The following is a 19,905-nucleotide window of genomic DNA, read 5'->3' as shown; positions in this document are numbered from 1 at the left end:
CATTCCCGTACACTTCACAAATTGTTGTCGCAGCTCTTGCTGCATTGGATCGAGATCAACATCGTTCACGTAACCGGATCCTCGATTAAACTCAAAAAAATAAAATGTGTCGGAAATGCGACATTCCATATCTGTTTGTCTGAAATATACACAAATAATATGTTTACAGTGGAGAAAACCTGTGTTTCACAACACACAAACTCCCAACTCCGCCAAAACAACGGAATAACGATAAGCAATCCCTTCACACCGCATTGTTGTCAACCCAAAAGAATACCGCACGAAGTTATGCATCGACCAGAGCCATCTACATTAGTCGGCTTCGGCATCGACCCAATAGTTACTCGACATGGTCTCTAATGGCCCTACACGAGAATAATAATAATAATAGTAGACTAATATGTACCGAGTGGAGTAGCTGCTCAGTGACTATGGAGCCAATCTTTGCATTCGGTTGATGCGGGAGTTCGATTCACACGATCGGCTGTCCTATGAATGCTTTTCTGTTATTTCCCATTTTTACTTCCAGGCAATGTAGGCCAGAGCCGTATGCTTCCACCTGCTTATGCAATTTCATTCATAATTACTCATTTCATTCTTTTAGCTCCAGTGGCGGTGGGCTCTCAGGAGAACACGAACACGTGAACACCTATTTCAAATGCATATTTACGCATTCATGGATAATTTAAAATGGTTTCCTTTGCTTCTACTTGATTTTGTCAATCGATCGAAAGTATTTGACATATCGAAGCTCCGTTTCACCAAATACAGTAGAGACAATACGCGACACTGAGCGAGATATTGAGGGACAGCTATTGGAGTTCTCTCTAGCGAGTAGACCTGAAAACTACTGATCCTGTCATAAGAGAACGTCTATTTTTGTGTGAAGTTTTTGGTGTTATTTATGCGTTTTCAGTGAGTTGACATAATAAAATAGTAGCGTGTGTCATTCCTTGATATCTCCTCTCAACATGAGGGGAAAGGTATGTGCTGTGTTTGGCTGCAGTAGCCTAACTATGAAGTAGAGGAGAATGCGCGGTCGTTCTTCAGGTTCCCTCGTGACAAGAAAATGCAAGTAATATTGTGTTTGCATATATATTCTTCCAGTGACAGAGATTCTTATAGTACTTCATAATCTTCTGACCTGCTCGACCCATATTTTAACTGGTTTAAAATGTAATACACATATTTTATTGTATAGTCCAGCAGTTAACCTTCAATACCGATGTGGTGTTGTAAGTGTGATCTGTGGGTTTTGAAATGCCACAGATGTGATTTGGATAAGGTGTACAAGAAAGAAGGGACGTTACGCTTATATACGAATTATAAGATCTGTTCATATCATTTCCAGGCCAGAGACTTTAAAAGTCCTCGACTATACAGCCAAGGGTATGTTACATTTTTACTCTAATTGTACCGGTACGTAAATATTCCTCAAAGCATCACTATCGACAACATTTTCATACTTTTCTTTCTTTTATCCCTCTTCTCAGATTAAAGCCGGGATTTTATAGATTTCCTTTCTGTTAGTAGGCTTCATGTTAAGAGGAAACTTGTCCAGCTATTAAATGTTAATTCATTGCATCATATGTGTAAGGAATGTGCCGATATTTTTATTGACAAGTGTCTTAATGTGATGATACAATGTTTTTAAATGAGAAAAAAAAGACAAATCCAACCGTAAGAGTTCAGGCAGGAATGCTAAAGCTAAAAAAGTAATGCATAAATGAAAGATCAAGCCATTTCACAGCAGTCTATTTCACATCTTGTTTATATGTCTAATTTCAGTCTTTGAATAATAACCTTTTAAATAATTCTTCATTCATTTATCCAAAATTGCTTTAGCAACTTCGAAGTTAATATCTCAATAACACTTTCTATCTAGACGTAATTTATTTATCCATTTCCGTATATACATTTCCATTGATATTTGAATTTAGCGCGATTTTTTCAGGTCAAGTTGCAACCTTACCAATTAGTAAACCAAACATTCAAAAGAAAAGCACAAACATCAAGAAGAAAACAAGCACAATACTTACCGAAAGGCAGTAGCATAAAATGTGAAGCGTGGAAGGCAAAGCGAGAATTAAAAAGGCCAGGATCTTACATAACTTTGACAGGTTGCCAGGTAAATACTGCTAGCTACTAAATGACACACCAGATAAATTTGAAATGAAGAAAATTTACTAAGCAAATGTAATTTGAAAATGGTATAAAATAAGAACAATAAAAAAAAATATAATTCTTTTTCTGAAATTTAAAAATGCAATCAAGCTAGACGAGGAAAACAGTATTTTAAAATAAAGTAGAAATTAAGGAAAAATGAAGCTCACATAAACATAGGCTTCCGCCGAAATTAAGGTTTGAAAATTCATTAATAACTCATTACCTTACATACAGAAAATAATATTATTTAAAGATTGGTTGCAACCGATATGCGGGCCCGCGATATAAAAACACTTTAAAACTGAAATTTGCTACACTACAAAATTCTAAGTTACAAGACGCACACAAGGACACACGAAAAAGAAGAAAATTTAGTGGCTCCAACCGCGAATAAACATTACACCAAAGAAACGAGCTAGATGAAAACACAATAAAATAATAGTGCACAGCAATCCGAACAAAATGAAGTATATTAAAGGAAATTTACAATTAACGGTGCACTCATAAAAATAATAAAGGACACCGAAAACCAAACAGAAGCTACCCGTTACCGACGCGAAGCCAAGATCCCCTAATAATCATCAAAGCCACCCAAAATATTAACGTATCATCAGATAAGATAAGAAGGGGTGACATGACGTAAAAAAAGACAAAAGCAAGGAACCCAAACAATGGGAGAAAAGATAATAAGACAACGAAAGAAAAGTCCCATTATTAAACTTAATTTCGACCAGCAAATTTCAATTTTAAGATTTTAAGTTATTAAAATAATAATAATAATAATTATCATTTATCCAAGAGGTGATAGTGCCAGTTTACATTAGCCTTACTTAATTAAATCACCAGCGATTTACATACTTTAGAACAGAGGGGGCCGTGGAATGCGCTACGATGCGAATATGAGGTGTCATTAATTGAGGCCCGTAACAATGCGATAATCATTACATACAGATAACCAGCCACGAAGGCAATAGGACAAAATTAGACAGCAATATCAACCAAACAGGACAACACTAAGGTAGAAAACACGCACCGAAATGAATTACCAAAAAAATAAAAGTAATAATAATAATAATAATAATAATAATAATAATAATAACCGCCATCATAATGAATATCAAGAAACACAGTTGGCAAAAATGCACCCCGACAAAAACGTAAGATAAAATCACTTACACAAAATATCACCTCATAGATGCATAACTAGCGATCCTCGAGCTCCCTACATTACATTAAATTTTCTTTTTCAAATGCATTCACTTCAAATATATATCAGATTTTGCTTACAAGGTTAACCAATACCAAAATAGTCGTTAATAATGTTGCTCATGTCCAAGATGAAATTACTCACATAGGTGCCTGAACGACTGGGATCCCTTCAATAAATTATAATTTTCAGTACTTACTTGGAGTAAAGATATCCAAACTTACAAGACACTTGAAACTTTAAATTCCGATAACGGATAACTCACTGCACCAAGATTACATGTTACATTAAGAACAAAAAAGGGTTGGAGCACACTGGATAACTTTGAAGGGATAATAGGGCCTAGCCCTCACATTACTCCTTAACCGATGGAGTCAAGCTCCATTATAATAGCTTTCCCTTTTCGCCAAGCCGTCTGCTTGGGAACTCCATACAACACAGCCATCTTGGAGAGTAACGGCAAGCTGACTACCGCAGACTACTGAGCTCACACCGAGCTACCCGAGAGGCAGTCCCATAATTCAATGCGTGCACCGCGAAAATGCGCAGAAGTTACAAATGATAATTCGGCGCACTACAGAATTCAGTCAAATGCCTGACAATAATGGATAGATAACTTGAATTAAATTGGTCTGGTAACTTCCACAGTTAGGAAACAGTTCCAACAATGACCGATAATACAGATAACGGCTGGATACACAAGTCGACATGACAGATGAATAAATAAATACACTTAGATGCTTTGATGTAATAATTCAGTTATGTCCAGTAAATATTAGTTCCCATTTTCACATTACAGTTCTCCCCTCCCGAAGCCAAAACACAGGGGAGACGCAAGTCCAAAACAATGGATAGCATGCCAATGGTATAATTTCAATGTCCAAACAAATCTTCATACGTTGGATACAGGAAGAGAGACACCAAATTTTTTTTTCAGGTTCAAATAACAAGGAATGGTCTTACTTGGTTGCAGGAATGTTGACCTTCACACAATACTAGCAGATTACATGTTGAGTGTGAACAGAATGGGATGCAACGTGGCCAGCGTCTCATCACACACCACACAAGTTGACAGTACATGACACAGAGTAGGATTATCATACCAGTACAGAGCGTAGTAGGCAACCATAGGTATCATACATTCTTGCTCTCTTAAGGTAGTTGCATGGTTGGAAAAGCGCGCGCAACACAAACTGCAACATAATATGTCGGAGCACAGAATAATGTTCTAAAGACCGTAAATAATTTTGCAGGTCGAAATACACAACACAGGCATTAATGGCGTCGTGGCATGGCACATAACTAATCACTCGAACAGCCGAAACGAAGTAGCACTCGAAAATGTCTGATGGAGGATACCGTTGAAAATTTAGATGTATAAGTTTTGATGTCACTTGAAGTTTATAATCATAATAATTTACATAGCCTGTCATCGATAGTAATATCTGACAATGTATCTTGCGTGTGAGTAAGTTACATAATTTTGAAGAAAATAATAAACGCTATTTTTAAGGAATTCAGTTTACATGACCATAAATATGTTTACAAAATTTTGATGATTAAGTAGGCTTAATTTGACTCAAGTGTACACGTCTAATGCGTTTGGCAATAGGGTCGTTAACTAACAAGGATACTGGAGTTAAGAACTCTAATACCGTACAAGGACCGTGATAACGAGCTGCTAATTTAGCAGAAAATTTATTTACAGCTTTACTACTAGGATAAGACTTGACAAAAACAGTGTCACCCACAGATAGATTGGTAGGCCTGCGTCCTTTGTCATACTTCTTTTGCACATTATCATAGGAAACAACAAGTTTTGCTCTAGCTCTGTTCCACATTTTACGAATCTCCTCCGGATCTGGATCATCAGGGAGGAGGGAGTCAATGTTAAGCACATTAGAAATGGGGGAAAATGGGGTAAATCCAAGCATTAAAGACATGGGTGTTTGGCCATGAGACTCGTGAACAGATGAATTAAACGCATAAGTAAGCCAATGAATACAAGAATCCCATTTAGATTGTTGGTTATGATGGTATGCAATGAGGGCAGCACGTAAGTTGCGGTTAACTCTTTCAGCAAAACTGGGGTTGGGATAGTAAGGAGTAGTGGTGACGTGAGATATCGAGAGATCAAAACAGAACTTCCTAAACAGGTTACATGCAAAGGATCTAGCATTGTCAGACACAATAAACTTAGGAGGACCAAATACAGAAAAGATCGAATTGAGACAAGATATAGTGGTCTGAGCATCCATCTTTCTCGTCGGGAAAATCCAAGTAAAACGGGTAAAACCGTCAACACACACTAGTGCGAATCGATTTCCTTTAGAGCTTAATGGGAACGCTCCGACATAATCAATGAACAGTCTCTCCATTGGTTTAGTAGGGTGAGATGAGGACAACAACCCAACACGGGTATTCAAACTAGGTTTACTTATACTGCACAGTCTACAAGCTTTGACCATTTCCCTAATGTGAAAATCCATATTCTTCCATATGAAATGCGTTCGTATCTTTTGTCGAGTTTTGAAAACACCTAAATGTCCTTAAAGATTTCAGGGATGAGGATTTGAGGACACACAATTTTGTACTTATTGTCATGTCTGGCCTTGCAACATAGGACATTGTTAACAAGCTTATAAGGTTTAACAACATTACCATCTTCAAGTTGTTTAACAATAGAACTAATTTCAGGATCACTAGCTTGCAATTTTGACATATCATGGAACAGCAACGGAGAGTCAGTCAAGATAGCATTAATGCAATTGGATTGGCATGCAGAATGGTTAGGAAGGGAATTGACATCAAAATCAGGAGGGTGAAGAGGCTTTTCACCAAACATCCTACTCAATCCATCAGCTACAACATTTTCAGTACCACGGATGTGGCGAACATCAAAATTAAAGGCGGAAATGCGGATTGCCCAACGGGTCAATCTACCCGTGCGCTTAGGTCTATTCAATACCCAACTAAGTGCCATGTTGTCAGTTTCAAGAAGAAATTTAGAGTGTTCTACATACATGCGGAACTTTTCAAGGGAAAAAATAACGGCCAAACATTCAAGTTCGTATATGGAATACTTCATTTCATCTGAATTCAGGGTACGCGAGGCATAAGCAATGGGTCTCCTACCTAGCTCATCTTCTTGGAGGAGGACACCAGCAACGGCAGAACCAGAAGCATCAGTTTGAATAATGAAAGGTTTTGAGAAGTTAGGAATTGCCAGGACAGGGGCATTTGCCAGAGCAGATTTAAGTTTATCAAAAGCAATTTGTTGAGGTTCCTTCCAGACAAATTTAACATCCTTACGCCGAAGGGCATTAAGGGGAGCAGCAATTTGGGCAAAATTTGGGATAAATTTTCGAAAAAAATTGGCCATACCAACGAAGCGGGCTATTCCCTTCTGATCCTTAGGTACTGGAAAATCATAGATGGCTTGGGTTCTACTCTGGTCCACAGCTACACCATTAGGTGATACGATATGACCCAGGAAAGACATACGAGGCTGCGCAAAGGAAACTTTAGATCGCTTGACAGTGAGACCAGCTTGCTTAAAGCGACGAACCACTTCCCTGATATGAGAGAGATGTTCCTCAAAGGTCTCCGAGTACACGACGACATCGTCAAGATAATTATACACAAACCTGAACTTAATGTCAGACAATATGGAATCTAGTAGTCTCGACAACACAGCTGCGCCCGTACTGAGGCCAAACGGGATTCGTTCGTACTCGTATAAGTTCCAGTCCGTGATAAATGCAGTTAAATGCTTACTTTCCTCGGCCAGAGGGATCTGGTGATACGCCTGATTGAGATCAAATACAGAATAAAATTTAGCACCATAGAAGAATGAAAAGCAAGTATGCAAGTCAGGTAGTGGAATTGATTGCAAGATAATCTTCTTATTGAGAGATCGGTAGTCGATCACAGGCCTGAAGCCACCTTGGGGCTTAGGGACTAGGAAGATGGGGGACGCATAAGCAGAAGTTGAAGGCCTGATAACTCCTTCCTCAAGCATCTTATCAATAATTTCTTTCAGAACCTTCATACGTGGGGGAGATAGACGATAGGGAGGAGATCGAACAGGGATGGTGTCACTCACATCAATTTTATACTCAAGCACATTAGTTACCCCTAGCTTATCCGTGAATACCTCAGGAAATTCATCACACAATTCATGTATCAGTTGAGCTTGTTCACTAGTTAAATGACTCAGGTCACATTTTTCCTCAGTAACTTGGTCGTGTGCATCAATAGAACAGAGATGTTTACCAGAACAAGGGAGATAATTGACCAATGGCAGAGCATAGTCTGTACAAAACTTGAAAGACAGACAACGATTATGGGCATCAAGAATTAATCCTACGTGAACAGCAAAGTCGTAACCAAGAATTACATCATGCGATAATCCTTCGACCACAATGAAATTAAATTTCCAGGTGAAATGATTAATACGAATTTTGACCTTTACATAACCTTTAACATCCAAGACAGAGCCGTTTGCGGCATGAAACACAGTTGAAAGGGGCTCAAGGTTCGGAAATTTACAGACAGATTGATTTTTAGAAAACCAAGACCAATTAATAGCAGAGGTAACACTGCCAGAGTCCACCAGTGCAAATGTAGGCTCATTATTGATTTCTACAGGAATAATCGGAATTTTAGAATGGACACTCCCTGAAATACTTTTACAGTCACCAGGACAAACAACATCATTATCATAGACATAAGTATTATCATGGTCATTCAAATTACTCATGGAGGGGCTTGCGTTATCAGTACTTTCACCTAGTCAGATGCGCTGATTAGTATTACTCAAGTTGAAATTAGCAGAGGGAGGTGGATAATTTGGCACCGGGTAAGCAATGCCTTGAAATTGGGGGCTAGGAAAATTACTAGTAGGCAAATTCTTCCTCTTTACCAATGGGCATTTGTTCCTCAGATGGTCTTTAGACCCACAAGCAAAACATTTTTTTGAAACAGCACCTAAACTACTGGCGTTCAGGCCAGACGACTGCCTAGGAGAAGGACCAGTTGGAGGGGGTACATTAACAGGTCTACAACTATCACCATGTTTGGCTTCTTCAGCCTTAATACAAGCCACTTTCAGCTCACTAAAGGTTTCAGGACATTTCCTAAAGGACAGGTATGAACGGTACTCAGGGGATACACCACTCATTATACTATCTACCATATTTGCCTCATCAATAGATAGCCTGAACACATTACAATAAAACTTAAGGTCATTGACATAGTTAAACAGGCTTTCAGAATACAACTGTACCCGAAAACAATGTTTTGCAGTTAAATCCTTGAGCGCTCTGAAAGGTATAAACTTCCTTAAAATTCCATCATGAAATTGGTCCAAGGTAGTATCACCCGAACAAGCTTCTAAGATCTCAGATTTAAGGATACCAACACAATGGGAAAATAGGGTTCGGAATACACTGGAGGAGCTAAGTTTAAAACAATTTGCGGTCTCTTTTACCTCGACCAGTAATCTCAAAAAGGACACTGTTTCCTCAATTGAATCAATGGACAACTTATTAACCCCTTTAAGCAAATCACAAACAGGGTTCACATTATCGCACCTTAGCATGCCAGGATTATCAACCAATAATACAGGTTGGCCATGAAAAGCAGCTAATGAGTGATTACCCAAAACAGAGCCAGAAATGGGTTGGTTAAAATCATGAGCAGCAGAAATATTGGGGTCATTATCTTGAGAACCAGCATTAATATTAATACTTCCCAATTTAAGAGTTTGCATGATGACGTTCAAATCAGCAGATATGTTAACAGCCCTAGTTAGCAACACGGTACATTGGTTCAGAGTGGACCGATCCATTTTTAAGGTAAACAGATCCTGGAGGCGATTCGTGTAATGCGTTACACGAGCTATTTGTCTCTGTACCTGGTACTCTGAAGGTTGAGATGTTTTAAAGGCATCAGTTAATTCACTTATTTCATCTAAGGCATCAGTAATGAACAAAACAGACTCACCAATCTCTGCTTCTGACATGTCAGGTACAACAATGGGGAGATCAGCAATTTCTGAAAGTAATTCTACGTCACCCTGGATAGTACCGGATGGCTTCCTACCGCGAATCTGCACCTCATAGCTTAACTCCAGCTTCCGCAACATTCTAGGAACTGGCAAGGGGCGAGACTCCATGATTGACATGAAACAGACAACAGTTAGATTAGACTTTACACTTGGTCTTACAAATACAAGTTTAAATACCAGTTATTTTATTTTGAGCAACTAGTAATGTTGACCTGGGCAACTTATCAAGGTGTTAGAATAACAATAACAATAACCACAGCGAATTGCTACCACTCACTACTGCAACCTTACCAATTAGTAAACCAAACATTCAAAAGAAAAGCACAAACATCAAGAAGAAAACAAGCACAATACTTACCGAAAGGCAGTAGCATAAAATGTGAAGCGTGGAAGGCAAAGCGAGAATTAAAAAGGCCAGGATCTTACATAACTTTGACAGGTTGCCAGGTAAATACTGCTAGCTACTAAATGACACACCAGATAAATTTGAAATGAAGAAAATTTACTAAGCAAATGTAATTTGAAAATGGTATAAAATAAGAACAATAAAAAAAAATATAATTCTTTTTCTGAAATTTAAAAATGCAATCAAGCTAGACGAGGAAAACAGTATTTTAAAATAAAGTAGAAATTAAGGAAAATGAAGCTCACATAAACATAGGCTTCCGCCGAAATTAAGGTTTGAAAATTCATTAATAACTCATTACCTTACATACAGAAAATAATATTATTTAAAGATTGGTTGCAACCGATATGCGGGCCCGCGATATAAAAACACTTTAAAACTGAAATTTGCTACACTACAAAATTCTAAGTTACAAGACGCACACAAGGACACACGAAAAAGAAGAAAATTTAGTGGCTCCAACCGCGAATAAACATTACACCAAAGAAACGAGCTAGATGAAAACACAATAAAATAATAGTGCACAGCAATCCGAACAAAATGAAGTATATTAAAGGAAATTTACAATTAACGGTGCACTCATAAAAATAATAAAGGACACCGAAAACCAAACAGAAGCTACCCGTTACCGACGCGAAGCCAAGATCCCCTAATAATCATCAAAGCCACCCAAAATATTAACGTATCATCAGATAAGATAAGAAGGGGTGACATGACGTAAAAAAAGACAAAAGCAAGGAACCCAAACAATGGGAGAAAAGATAATAAGACAACGAAAGAAAAGTCCCATTATTAAACTTAATTTCGACCAGCAAATTTCAATTTTAAGATTTTAAGTTATTAAAATAATAATAATAATAATTATCATTTATCCAAGAGGTGATAGTGCCAGTTTACATTAGCCTTACTTAATTAAATCACCAGCGATTTACATACTTTAGAACAGAGGGGGCCGTGGAATGCGCTACGATGCGAATATGAGGTGTCATTAATTGAGGCCCGTAACAATGCGATAATCATTACATACAGATAACCAGCCACGAAGGCAATAGGACAAAATTAGACAGCAATATCAACCAAACAGGACAACACTAAGGTAGAAAACACGCACCGAAATGAATTACCAAAAAAATAAAAGTAATAATAATAATAATTGTTACCGTGTTTTTGTGGTAGTTAAGCATGAAAGAAGGTGCTGGGTGGTGAATAGGTCTCAAGCTACTAAAGAGAAATTAAATTTTAAAATTTAACAAGGTTATATTTTCTTTTCAAAATTAGGTAACAACAAATAGAACAGGTACTTAGTAGCCGAAATACAACTTGAAATGTACAATTACAGGGATTAAAGAATTTGGGCTTCGAGCCCTGAAAACACAATCCTTGAGCAACTAGCTCAACTTTACGATATACCAATTTCAACAAAGGGGCAGAAGACCCCAATCAAACCCTGGAGCCCTTGCTCCAAATTACACAGCAAAGCCTCCTCAAGGCATACAACTCTCAGTTTTAGAAAAGAGCCACTCGCTCTTAAAGTTAAGCCTCTCCCAGGCCACACCAAACTCAACTTTCAAGTTGTCCTCAAAGGACATATACACAGGGGTAAAATACCCAACCTACTGAGGTCTATTAGGTGAGGAAAGATTAATACATGACCTCTAAAATACAACTTGAGAGGAGGCGAACTTGCACTCCTAATACACTTTGCTTAAGACCTACTTGGCACTAGGCCGTTAATACAAGGGCTAATCCCATACTACAGAGGTGACTTAATGGCAATTTACATTACATTACGGGAGAATTGGTTGAGAAAAATAAGTTCACCTCAAGACGATGTGAGTGGGAACTCGAGAGGGTTAGCACTCTCTATCCCATAATATAGCTTTACAAGAGAAAAGAAGAAAAGAGTAGTTACATTTTAGGAAAAGGTTACATGATGGAAAACGCTTCGAACCCGCCGCGAGAGTTAAACTGCCGACCTAGCAAGAAAAGAAGTTATTAATAGGCCATTACCTGGTGTTGAACGGCTGAAGAAGAAAGAGGCGCTTCCCGCCTCCTGCTATGTACTTAATACACTGAAAGATGGAACAGAAGTGGCCCGGAGACCCCAAAATCAGCAGTTTATATCCTCTCGCGGAAGATTCTAGGCGTTAGGGGAAAGAAAACACCCTCCCACAAAATCTTTATTGGTTCGGGAAAAGAAACCCCTACATAGAGGAAAAAGAAACACATTATTGGTGGAAAATTAATTAAAGAAATTCGGGATTGGCTAGATCCAAACTAAGGGGAAAAAGAGGGGTATACAGCCAACTTAAACAATGACAGAAGGAAATTTAACAAAGAACAAACTCTTGAAATAAAAATTTCTCCAACAAAATAGTTCTTTGACTCCGCACTAGGTCGCACTATTGTTGATCTTCAGTAGTGTCCTCTAGAAGAGAAAGTTCACACTTCTTACTTCAAGCGAAACAAAAACACATCAAAAGTGACACAGTTCAAAAACTCAAAATTTTCCACGTGGTGACATCTTCTGAGAAAGTAAAGAATTAATAGAATAGATAAAGTTCAACCTTCCTCCAGAAGAGGAGTTTCAACTGGCGCAACTTTTAAATAAACGGTGTAGAGGTGTACCGCCCGGTACAGACCTCCCCCCCCCAAAAGTTCCTCCAAGGGGTAACACAGAAGAACATAAACTTTTGTTTGAAATAAGTTCCAAGTTTTGATGTTGAGATTAAGATAACTTGCAGAAGTATTTGAGAAATTTCTTAAGTCGGTTCCAAAATTTTGTTGTAGCAGGTGAAGTAAAGTCTTTATGTTTATAGAAGTTGAATTTCTGAAGATAAGCTTTTAATACTTAAAAGTGAAGGAAAAATTTGCAATGTCCACCAAATATTGTTGTTAAATTCCCAAATGTAATTATTGCTTATGGTGACTGTCCATGTAGTTGATGTAGATTGAGTCGGATGGCCAGACCGGCCGTTGCAGCTTGCGTCCAACGGAGGCCGCTCGGACCCCTCAAGTACCCTGAGATACCGCTCGCCCGCACTATGAGGGGAGCAGAGGTGTTGAAGTACGCCGCGCCCGCGGTGAACAGATACAGGCTGCGGGCATGTAGCAGGACGTGCGCCGCACATCAGCCTTGGCCGGGGGGAGAGCTCCGGCTCGCCGTGCACATGTCGTCCTCGCTGGAGAGGAGGGGGCCCATCCCCCTCCCCAGTCGCTGCACGGCGCTGCGCGGCTGCGGGGGCGCTGAAACATTAAAGCTAGGCGGCAGAATTGTGTTGGACTATCATCTTCTTTGAGGGTACAGGCTTGTGGAGAGGTTGAGGGGCCAGCGGCGTGTAGATATCCATGGCATTTACTATTATGAAGCCACAGTGTAAGGTGGAGCAGGAGACGGGAGCGTGGTAATGGCCGTGGCAAGAACAGGATGGCAGTTTAACGGGTCGGGGCAGGTTTTACACAAGGCTTACATCTAAAACCAAAATATTACAGAAGGGGCAGAAAGCCTTAAAAGTGAAACTCAAAAAAAAAAATATAACCTTCATATCCTTTCAAAATAATATGAAGCAAGTTAACACAGAAATTACACCGGTTTCACCTGGGACAGGTGAACTCTAAATATCCTCTCGGTGGCTGGATTACTTAGCAATAAGGTAACCGGCGTAAGAAAATCGAGAATGATACAAGGCCCATGAAATCTGGGGGCAAGCTTGCCCGCGGGAACAAAATTTTTGACCATAACCTGGTCACCTACCTTCAAAGTGGTGGGTCTCCGTCCACGATCATACCTTTCCCTAACCTTTTCATGAGACACTTTAAGATTGGCTTTAGCCTTCTTCCAAAGATCTTTAATGTTATCCGGATCTATTGTCTCGGGTAGAATGTCATTCAAAGACCAGAGGTTAGAGAGCGGCGAGTTGGGAACAAACTTGAACATCAAGGAAGCTGGAGTAAACTTGTGAGATTCATGAACCGCCGAATTCAAAGCAAAAGCTATCCAATGCAGGGACGTGTCCCACCTGGAAGGATCTTCATGATGATAGGCAATGAGTGCGGACCTGAGATTACGGTTAACCCGTTCAGCCAGAGATGGTTGAGGATAATAAGCAGATGTAGTTACATGAGAGATGGACAAGTCAAAACAGAATTTACGAAATAAATTAGATGTAAAAGCCTTAGCATTATCAGATACAATATATTGACACGGACCAAAAGAAGCAAAAATAGAATTTAAGCAAGTAATGGTTGACTGAGCGGTAGCCAGCTTAGTCGGAAATAACCAGGAAAATCTTGTAAAACCATCTACACACACAAAGATGAACTTGTTGGCATTGCCCTTTGACTGGGGGAAGGGTCCCACATAATCAATATACAGGCGTTCCATGGGGCGCGACGCTTGATGAGAAGACAAAAGGCCTACTTTAGTGGACATGGTGGGTTTACTGATCAAACAAGGTTTACAAGCTTTTACAAGTTCACGGATTTCACCGTCCATACCTTTCCATATGAACATTTCACGAATCTTTTCACGGGTTTTAAAGATTCCAAGATGCCCCCCCAATGGGGTCTCATGATAGTATTTGAAGATCATAGGTACAAGAACCGCTGGAACAACAACTTTCATCAACTTATCATGCCTCGAAGGGCAACATAGAACACCATTCCTCAGAACATAAGGGACAGCATGTTCCCCAGAAGAAAGGGTTTCCATTATCGGAGCCAGCGTAGGATCTTCACGTTGGTATTTCTCAATATCCCTAAAAAGCATGGGAGCATCTGTTAAGATGGCCTTAACACCAGATAGTATGGACTCGGAAGGTGATGAACTATCGACCGGTTCGTGGGTTTCGACGTCGTTATGAAACATACGGCTGAGTCCATCAGCAACAGCATTTTCGGTACCTCTGATATGTCGTACATCAAATTGGAAGGCAGAAATACGGATGGCCCAACGGGCTATACGACCAGTACGACGCGGCCTACCTAAGACCCAGCTTAAGGCTTGGTTATCTGTCTCCAGGTCGAATTTGACATGTTCCAGATAGAGACGGAACTTTTCTAAGGCAAATAAAACTGCCAAACCTTCGAGCTCATAGATGGAATACTTGGCTTCTTGAGCCGACAAAGTCCTAGATGCATAGGCGATGGGGCGCCTCCCTAGTTCAGTCTCTTGAAGAAGGACTGCAGCTACCGCTGACGACGACGCGTCGGTTTGGACGATGAATTTCTTCGAGAAATCAGGCATAGCAAGAACAGGGGCGTTACAAAGAGCTAATTTAAGATCTTCGAAAGCGGCTTGTTGAGAAGGTCCCCACTCGAATTTAATGCCTTTCCTACGAAGAAGGTTTAAGGGCGCCGCTCTATTAGCGAAGTTAGGAATAAACTTCCTGAAGAAATTCACCATACCAATGAATCTAGCGATACCTTTGATGTCCTTAGGAGGTTTAAAATCACGGATGGCCTGTGTTCTAGAATGATCGACAGCTACACCATCAGGTGACACAATATGCCCAAGGAAGGACATAGAGGGCTTAGCGAAGGCAACCTTGGACAACTTAACAGTTAACCCAGCCTTACGAAGGCGATCGAGAACTTCTCGCAGATGATCTAGATGCTCTTCAAAAGTCTCTGAAAATACGACGACATCATCCAAGTAGTGATATAAGTACTCAAATTTGATGTCGGAGAAGACCCTATCTAGTAGCCTAGTGAGTACAGCTGCTCCCGTGGGGAGCCCGAAAGGCACGCGGTTGTATTCATATAAATTCCAGTCCGTGGCAAACGCTGTAAGGTGTTTAGACTCTTCGGCAAGGGGAATTTGATTATAGGCCTGATTCAAGTCCAAGATAGTGAAGAACTTGGCCTTACGAAACCATGAAAAGCAAGAATGAAGGTCGGGAAGGGGCACAGATTGCAACACCACCTTCCGATTGAGAGCCCTGTAATCAATGACAGGCCTGAAGCCTCCTTGGGGTTTCGGGACTAGAAAAATAGGCGAAGAATACGCTGACTTAGAGGGCCTAATAATACCATCCTTCAACATCTGATCGATGATTTCTTTCAGAGCCTTCATTTTAGGTGGAGATAGCCTATACGGTGGAAAACGGACAGGAATCGAATCCGTAACCTCAATTTTGTATTCAATAAGGTCAGTAACACCAAGAGTATCGGAGAACACCTCGGGAAACGACTGACACAGTTTGCGAATACTATCAGCCTGCTCCTCAGGTAGATGTCTAAGGTCTAACAACATCTCATCCTGGGTAGGCGAAATAGATGAACATGATACAGAATTACACTTTAACAAGGGAATTCTACAATTGGACGCAAATTTGAATGTGCACGACCTACTCTGGAGATCGAGCACAAGACCAGTGTGAGAAATAAAGACAGCTCCCAATATAATGGGGCAAGACAATTGCTTGGCCACAAACAATTTAACTTTCCATGTAAACTTAAAAACACGAATTTTGACCAGTACGGAACCTAGAATTTCTAATGGAGATGAATTAGCCGAAACGTATTGAACAGGAGAAGAGACATAATCAGGGAGTTTACAAACAGATTTCAATTTAGAATACCAATCAGCCGAAATAATGGAACAAACACTGCCTGAATCTAAGAGAGCTGTTATAGGCTCGTTATTTAACTCAATCTTAAGAAAAGGAACAGGTGCGGGGGTATCCGCCGCAATCCTAAGACACTCTTTAGGGCATTCAAAAGATGAATTTGAAGGCTGGTCGTTCCCTGCATTTACAACCTGTTTACTAGGGGCTGAGTCTCGGGAATATGGATTAGTCGGCTCAGCCGACGCCACTAGTCACTTTTTATTATTGGCATAGCTGGAATTTGCACCAGAAGTTGAGCAGGAGGGGGTGCTATTTGAGTTTGGGCAATTCTTGGCGATATGTGAGAAGGCCCCACACTTAAAACAGCCTTGTGATGACTCTGCTCCATTCCTTGTCCCACTTGACTTGATCAGAGGATACTTATTCCGCAGATGGTCAGGCGACCCACAAGCATAACATTTACGGGGATTGACTGGTCGGCGAGGTGGAGGCCGAGTGTTACTAAAGGAAGGCGGGGGTTCTTTCGCCACACGCAAGGAATCGGCATACCTAACTCCTTCCGCAGAGACGGCTAATGCTTCCAGTTCAGAGAAGGTTTGCGGGCACGCCGCGAAACACAAATATGACCTGTAGGGTGGTGAAATCCCTTCGACAATAGCTTGCACGATCTGATCCTCAGGGAAGTGGAGAGCAAACACCCTCGTATAAAACTTAATATCTTGGATGAAGTCTGCCAGGTTTTCATCCAAGCGCTGTACCCGATAATAGAATTTCTGAATAAGGGAGGACCTGGCCCTAGCCGGGATGAAGTTAGCTAGCAAATGGGCATGGAAATCCTCAATAGAAGATTGCTCGGCGATGGCTCTAACTATTTTGTCAGATAGGACACCAATAGCATAAGGATAGATAATTTGCAAAATTTGACATGGGGAAAGAGAAAACACAAGGGCATGATCCTGAAATTCCACTAGAAATCTTAAAAATGAAATTACATCACTGGTGGTGTTGACGGAAAACTTAGAGATACCTCTAAGCAACATTGCCAATGGATGAGGCAAGCTGCTGAACCCAGGTGACATAGTCGTTAAAGGTTTCAATGGCAAAGAAGTTAATTCAGAGCGGATGTTACTCAATGACGCATGGCGTTCAGATTCGTTGTTCGATGGGGCAGAGATAGTTTGAGCAGCAACGGTTATCCTATTGACTTCTCCCTGAGGAGGCTCTTCCTCGTTACCTACATTCACCGCGGCGGGTTGGTCAGTTTTGGGAGGAGCTTCGCCGGTTAGCAATTGAGTGACCTTATTAGACAATTCAGAAATAGTTTCAAGGAGCGTATTAGCTTGCTTCCTCTGAACGTCATTCACCTTTAGAGACAACAGATCATTAACTCTATTTGCAAAGTGATACAGCCTGCCTTGCACACGCTTAATTTGATTAGGAGATGGGTCGTTTTCATCAAAAAAAGCTGACTACCGATGCTAGCCCAGTAATATTCTCGACAATCGTGGAAAGAGAGTCATCAATTTCTTTCTCTCCCAAATTGGGGATGGAAATGGGCAAATCAAGGGACTCTCTAAGCTTGTTAGTGTCTATTGCAACCGTGCCTCCAGATTGAACGTTTCTGATAGTTAACTCATATATCAACTCCTCTTTGCGCAAGTAGTTAAGGAGGAGAACATCGCGAGGGCCGGGCATGATGACAGAACAATTTTAAAAAAAATTCCAGCAACTGAGAAAATTGTTAGAGTTCGGATCAAAGCAATGTTTAGCCGTCAAAAGGGGCTAAATTGAGACCCATTCAACCACGCTCTGCTACCACTTGTTACCGTGTTTTTGTGGTAGTTAAGCATGAAAGAAGGTGCTGGGTGGTGAATAGGTCTCAAGCTACTAAAGAGAAATTAAATTTTAAAATTTAACAAGGTTATATTTTCTTTTCAAAATTAGGTAACAACAAATAGAACAGGTACTTAGTAGCCGAAATACAACTTGAAATGTACAATTACAGGGATTAAAGAATTTGGGCTTCGAGCCCTGAAAACACAATCCTTGAGCAACTAGCTCAACTTTACGATATACCAATTTCAACAAAGGGGCAGAAGACCCCAATCAAACCCTGGAGCCCTTGCTCCAAATTACACAGCAAAGCCTCCTCAAGGCATACAACTCTCAGTTTTAGAAAAGAGCCACTCGCTCTTAAAGTTAAGCCTCTCCCAGGCCACACCAAACTCAACTTTCAAGTTGTCCTCAAAGGACATATACACAGGGGTAAAATACCCAACCTACTGAGGTCTATTAGGTGAGGAAAGATTAATACATGACCTCTAAAATACAACTTGAGAGGAGGCGAACTTGCACTCCTAATACACTTTGCTTAAGACCTACTTGGCACTAGGCCGTTAATACAAGGGCTAATCCCATACTACAGAGGTGACTTAATGGCAATTTACATTACATTACGGGAGAATTGGTTGAGAAAAATAAGTTCACCTCAAGACGATGTGAGTGGGAACTCGAGAGGGTTAGCACTCTCTATCCTATAATATAGCTTTACAAGAGAAAAGAAGAAAAGAGTAGTTACATTTTAGGAAAAGGTTACATGATGGAAAACGCTTCGAACCCGCCGCGAGAGTTAAACTGCCGACCTAGCAAGAAAAGAAGTTATTAATAGGCCATTACCTGGTGTTGAACGGCTGAAGAAGAAAGAGGCGCTTCCCGCCTCCTGCTATGTACTTAATACACTGAAAGATGGAACAGAAGTGGCCCGGAGACCCCAAAATCAGCAGTTTATATCCTCTCGCGGAAGATTCTAGGCGTTAGGGGAAAGAAAACACCCTCCCACAAAATCTTTATTGGTTCGGGAAAAGAAACCCCTACATAGAGGAAAAAGAAACACATTATTGGTGGAAAATTAATTAAAGAAATTCGGGATTGGCTAGATCCAAACTAAGGGGAAAAAGAGGGGTATACAGCCAACTTAAACAATGACAGAAGGAAATTTAACAAAGAACAAACTCTTGAAATAAAAATTTCTCCAACAAAATAGTTCTTTGACTCCGCACTAGGTCGCACTATTGTTGATCTTCAGTAGTGTCCTCTAGAAGAGAAAGTTCACACTTCTTACTTCAAGCGAAACAAAAACACATCAAAAGTGACACAGTTCAAAAACTCAAAATTTTCCACGTGGTGACATCTTCTGAGAAAGTAAAGAATTAATAGAATAGATAAAGTTCAACCTTCCTCCAGAAGAGGAGTTTCAACTGGCGCAACTTTTAAATAAACGGTGTAGAGGTGTACCGCCCGGTACAATAATAATAATAATAATAACCGCCATCATAATGAATATCAAGAAACACAGTTGGCAAAAATGCACCCCGACAAAAACGTAAGATAAAATCACTTACACAAAATATCACCTCATAGATGCATAACTAGCGATCCTCGAGCTCCCTACATTACATTAAATTTTCTTTTTCAAATGCATTCACTT

This window comes from Anabrus simplex, chromosome 3 (genome assembly GCF_040414725.1).
Source record: "Anabrus simplex isolate iqAnaSimp1 chromosome 3, ASM4041472v1, whole genome shotgun sequence".
Taxonomy (NCBI): domain Eukaryota; kingdom Metazoa; phylum Arthropoda; class Insecta; order Orthoptera; family Tettigoniidae; genus Anabrus; species Anabrus simplex.
This window is presented reverse-complemented; position numbering follows the sequence as displayed.